Here is a 5985-nt window from a genome sequence, read left to right as displayed (position 1 = left end):
CTTCTGTGTGTCTGTTCCTCAGATCGGTAAACATGGATTTCATGTTAATGCAGCGAATTGACTATTTTTATACAGGTAGTCACGAAGGGCGTCTACAGTCCTCCATTTTTTCCTCCTCAGGCATTGTCAGTAGATACTCTGTAAACTACATCTCAGTCCAGTACATAACACCTCACATCCTCACATATGTGGGCTATGAATGAGGAACTTACGCACAGACTTTCACTTCCCTGGTTTAACTAAAATCATAATAAAAATGAGCTAATTTAGGCCAATCATTCTGCACATCTGGTGTGAAAGGTTAACAGATGGCTGAGCAGTAAGAATGGCCGTACTGAATCTGACCAGAAGTTGATTTAGCCTACGATATTTTCTGACTGTCAATACCTTGGAAAGAACATGGAGATAACACATCTGTTTGCCCAGAATACTCTCCTATCTGCCAGTAACTTTACATTTTTTTTTTCAGGCTCACAGATTTGAGCCAGAAGTGGTATATCTGAATCTAAAGTTCTTGGTGGATACTCTTTTATGTGTTTGTCCAGTCCCTGTGTGAATTCTTTTTTAGCATGGGCCAGGAATTTCTGTAGCTTACCATCACATCATGTGGAATCAAATTTATTCTTCTATCATTATTACTATTTTTATCTTCTACATTGCAATTTTATTTTATACCTTTTAGTTGCTTTTTTGCTGTTTTGGTGGGGTTTGTGTTGTGTTTGTTTTTTTTTTTTTCTCTGAAAGCAGCAACAGCCTTAAAGCACTTGTGGTATTTATAGCCTTGCCCAATCACCTTCACATTTCACAGCTTGAAGAGGACATTCTATTTATCTGCATCACATGGAGAGACACTTTGTAACCTTTTGGGCATCCACATGTCTTTCCTGTACACTGCATTCTGACTGTCCTGTTAAAAGCTTTCAAGATACAAGAGCGTTTTCTTTTATTTCTTTGATTTTCTTTCTGACCACTACTAGTTTTGAGCTGATGTTTCTTAGATATCTTAAAACTAGGGACCTATTCCTTTCATAATGACTCTTTGCTTATTTGTGCACTGTGAAGTGGAAGCATTTTTTTTCGATTATGGTTCCATCTACATCACTTTTATACTGAATTTCAACTGTCTGTTTTACTGTCCAGGCACTGGGTGTTGAGACCTGCCTGCAGCTCCTGTACTCAGCCCTGGTCTTTTAATAGCTAGATAAATCAACTGTTATCACCTCACTGTTCATATTATTTTTCAAGGCATTAGCTCAGTTTTAAATAGGACGGATATGGCCTCGTTCCACTGTAAACTCCTTAAAATACAATTTGGTCATATGAATCAGGGTTCCTCTTGTTTGCTTATTTATTGATTTACCCAAAGTAAAGTAGTGAGGAGTCATGTGTCTCAAATGAAAACAGGGTTAGCTCTCTATAAAAGTGTTTGCTCATGTATTCGCTGCTTTTTTCCCAAATTCTTACCATTTGGCTTGTGGGTTGAAATAAAGGGGAATTATGGGATTGCAACAGTTATTCTGTATGGAAAATAATTTATTCCTCTGCACGGAGTTGCATATATGCTATTTTATTAGCAACATTTGCCCTTCTTTTGAATCACTGATACTACCAGAAGAGCTTTGAGTAGGTATCTGTTATGCAAGCTTGGAACCTGCCTTTTCCAAGAGTTTTGAGCACAGCTACAGCATATTATTGGCCACGGATTGATTAACAAAGCAAACAAATCTGGATATGTAAACAAGTTAGCATAGATCACAGTCCATACCAATAAAAGTTTAAGATGTGCTTACCTGCAGGTTGAGACCATTTTTAAGGGGTAAAAAATGTTGCATGGCGATATTTAAAAATTGAAAAAAAAAAAAGTGTTAAAGTAACTTTGGAGTTTGTTTGCTACCAAAGGAATATCGAAGTCTGAGACCCTGGCCTCCAAAGAAATCTCTAGCTTTGTACAGGCCCAGGGCTTTCAGGTTTGGGCACTTGCAGAATTTATGTCATTATAATAGAAAAATCCCAGATTAAATGTAGATGTTTAGTTCAGTTCTTGATTGTAGCTAGAGGGAGTAATGCTGCTAGCACAGCCTGCTTTCTCTGCGTGGAAGTAAGACATCTAGTCAGTTTTGTATTTCTCCTTTCCAGTATTTTTAAAGGCCAAAGTTGTATATTTACCCCATCTACTGGTGAATGTCTTTTTAGACATCTGTGTTGTGTTGCTCTCACTTTCAGTGTCATAAGTTAGTATTTTTAAAATATTCTATACTTTTTCTTATTTTTTCCTGTGTGGGGGCAATCTTTTCTAAAAATCCCAGATCTTCCATTTACATTCTGCAGTCTTAGAATCTGATAACTTTAAATAAGTAAATTACACAGTGGGCAGAAATAACTTACTCTGTTCATCATGGTAAGGAAGTAGGCAAAGCTCTGTGATACAGAGCAGATTTTGGCATTATCTTTACACTCTGTTACTGATTTTTTGCATAACTCGTAACATTACCTGTGTTTGTACCATTTTAGAAATCTCTTTACAAAATTTTCTTTCTCGCTCCATAGTGCTCTCTTGACCAAGCAGCATTAAGCACCTCTTCTCCAGCTAAAATCCTCTGTAACTTTACATCTGCCTTTCTTATGAAGTTTATGTGTTATTTCAGTTCTGTGATGTTAGTGTGAGTCCTTGAGGGCAGAATTAGAAAGGTAGCTGGAGATACCAAGAGGTGGCCAGTCACTGAACATAGCAAAGTTTAGATTTTTGGTTTCAATGGCCTTGTGCAAAGAAAAAAGAAGTCCTGATCCTCTAGGCAGAGGGTTCAGTGTTCTCAGACTCCCAGTTCACAGGAGAGGATATTTCAGCTTTAGACATTAAAATGCCTGGGAGGGCTGTTCTTTTCATGGACTCTGGTGAATACACTTTGCAGCTATTGTTTTGGTTTGGGGTTTTTTTGCCAGCTGTGGTGTGGAAATCATTTGTCAGCCAGAGATGCTGTCAGGTTGGCAGGGATATCTTATGTAAAGTTCATGTATTTCTTTCAGATGTGAATTTTCATACTGAAGAAAAAAGGTAAAACATGTTTCATTGCTATGAGGGAAGCAATTTGAAGGATTTGTCAGAGTTGGGGCCAGTGAGCAGAGCAATGCCTGGCTCAGCAGATCTGGCTTGCAGGAATTTGAGTGAATACTTTGGGTTTGAAGCACACATTTTCTTTTTAAACTTTTACTTGAGCTCTGCGTTTCAGTCCTGCTCAGTTGCAATGCAGTACATTACACTTACACACTTCATACCATATGCATTTTCCAAAGTGATTCCTGCTTTTCTTACAATTAATTTGAGTCATGAGGAGAAAAGCTGAGCGTCAGAACATGGCTCCTTTACTTAAGAAAATGTGCTCCTTCAAGACATCTCAGTTCCCGTGTTGATCAGGATAACAAATAGGAATTTGTTATGAAATTCTGAATTTTGGATAGTTGCGAGAGCTCCCTGTGGATAAGTGAGGGCAGATGAGGTGGGCTGGGGGAAGACAGTTACTGCAGCAATGTTTTGTTATACTGGCCTGCCCTTACCTCTTGAGTTACTCCATGGGGGTGTGTGACACACAGTGCCCAGTACAGGTGTTGTAACTGCAGATGTGAGAAGGGGAATGTTGAATCTGGCAGGTGCCGCATCACGGCTTTATTTGTGTAAAGCGAGTCCTCCTAGCAGGAGGTTATCTGGGGTTCCTTGGGTAAGCAGCAGAGAGGGGTTAGTTTGCGCAGGTGAGGAGGTTGTGAACAGCTGAGTGTGATTTGTGGCAGCTGGGATAAGGGGGGGGGCCCATTCTTTCGGGTGACAGAACATTTCAGGATGTGGGAGGATGGGACAAAGGGACTTGACTACATCTTTCCTCACAATAGAAAAAATTTGAGATAATCACCAGGCTGGATTTGTCCATTTCCTGTATGTCCAATTCATCTGAGGTCAGTTTAAACTGTTACATCTTTGGAACAGGAACTACGTTGCTTCCTGTTTTACAGAGCACTGAGCTGGATGTCAGCGCTCCTTAAACAGAAAAGAATGCAATTAGCCTGGTGGATAAAAGGCAGGAAAAAATCTCTTAACTGTGAAAAATCAACACTTGAGGAGGCAAACCACATGTGGAAAACAAATGCTGGAAAAAAACCCAACTGCTTGGAACAAATTCCTTTATTACTTAAATAAACAGCAGTGTAATTTGTTAGATTGACAGTGTGAGCTGTTCTGTACCCTGTATGTGTAAGAAGAATTCATTGCTAACTTAAAAGCAGATGGCTTTATATGGCCCTGTGTGGGAAATGTTACTTATATACTATGATATAGGAACAGAAATATCCTAATAATGTTGCAGCAGGCTAACAAGAACATGGATAGTATAAAATAAGTACAAAATATGCTGTGTCTGTATGCCATATTTCAGATAGATTAAAAGCAGTAATGGATTTTTTTTTTTCTTTTTAAACAGTACATGTCCTCTGGGAGGACAAACATAAGTTCATTCAGATCAAGGCACAGATGCCAGTAGGCTCATGGCCAGGCTCTTTGTGCATTCTTAGGTTTGAAAAATACTTCACTTCCTCCTTTGGAGACAAAACCCCCTTTTACTCTTTCTGTTTTGATTATTCATTTTTTAAAGCAAATGATGGCAAGTTACTTGAAAGAATTTTAATGGGCTTTTTTCTCTTCTTTCAAATAAAGGCACAGTTATCAGCACATAGCAGTGGACAACTTGAGGAATGCCAGTGTTTCTGTAGAGTCTTATTTAAGTCAGATAAATAAAGGCAAGAGTAAAGAACATTTTATTACTTTTTAAGATACAACTACAACTTAAATCTCCTGAATGCCTCATGCCTCACTCCCTGCTGATCACAAGTCAGTGGGGCTGCAGGCATCAGCTCTTCTTGGAGCTCATGCTTCAATAGATCTGCTTATACCTTTTGTTCTCTGCCATGTTGTTGCTTGACTGGAGTGTCTGTTACTTGAGTTTATCATATCATGTGTAAATTTTAATCTCTTCAGGACAGTGACAATGGTTGCAGAGTCAGAGCTGAGCAGGTCTCATGGGTTTGAGCTACCCCTGTGCTGTCATGAACCTCCATGGTTCCACCAAGGCCAGTGCAGTCTTGGTGTAACTTAAATAAGTCATCTGGCTTTCTCAGTTATAGCAGTGGAATACAGTGTACTGCAGCTTGGTCCTGGATGTGTCCTTATGCTGAGGTCTGCAAGAGCATCTTTGAAAAATAAGAGCTCAAGTTAGCAAAGTCTGTCCTTGACCACCACTGGGCTTTTTCCTGCTGGAGCCAGGACTGGATCTCATGCAGAGCTCTGTGTCAGGCCTTGCAAAAGCACCGTGGTGTGCTGGGGCACCTGCTGTCTGTCACAGCTGCCATTGCAGTCAAGTACCCCAGCAGCTCTCTGCCCAAGGACCTGTCTCTCTGCCATCTTCATCATCTGAAGGAGTGATCACACCTAAGTTTAAACTGAGTCTTCAGCTTCAGTTTTTAAACCCCAAAATTGTTTATGCTGCAACCACTACTCATCCATCAGCAGGGAACACGCATGAGTACAAAGGCTCGAGTTTGACTGGAAAGGTTTCCTGCAACTAATTCTGTGTTGTGAGTCTTGCAGTGGAAGTTCTTTTCCTCTGAAAGCACTAGGAAGCTGGAGTGAACAGAAACAGAGGTTGCCTGAGTCCACACACCATGCTAGGGCACAGCCTTTGGCTTAGTGGTGGGTCAGGATGTTTTTAGATAGGTTTGATTCCAGCTCTGGTTTTTCTTGGGAATTTGGGTGGGTTCTACTGCTGGAAATGCAGCTCTGGGCCTGGAGACATGAGATGGTGAGTTTGGGATATGTTGATGTGAGAGGGTAAGATGTGGAGGAAGTGAAAGCTTGGGAAAAAAATAGCCTGTGTAGGTAATTTGTCTAAGGGTGTGTTACCTTTGCTCATGGGATATTTGGTTTCTAGTACTGGCTCTGTCCTG

The sequence above is a fragment of the Columba livia genome, chromosome 8 (assembly GCF_036013475.1).
Source record: "Columba livia isolate bColLiv1 breed racing homer chromosome 8, bColLiv1.pat.W.v2, whole genome shotgun sequence".
Classification (NCBI taxonomy): domain Eukaryota; kingdom Metazoa; phylum Chordata; class Aves; order Columbiformes; family Columbidae; genus Columba; species Columba livia.
Note: the sequence above shows the minus strand (reverse complement) of the source record.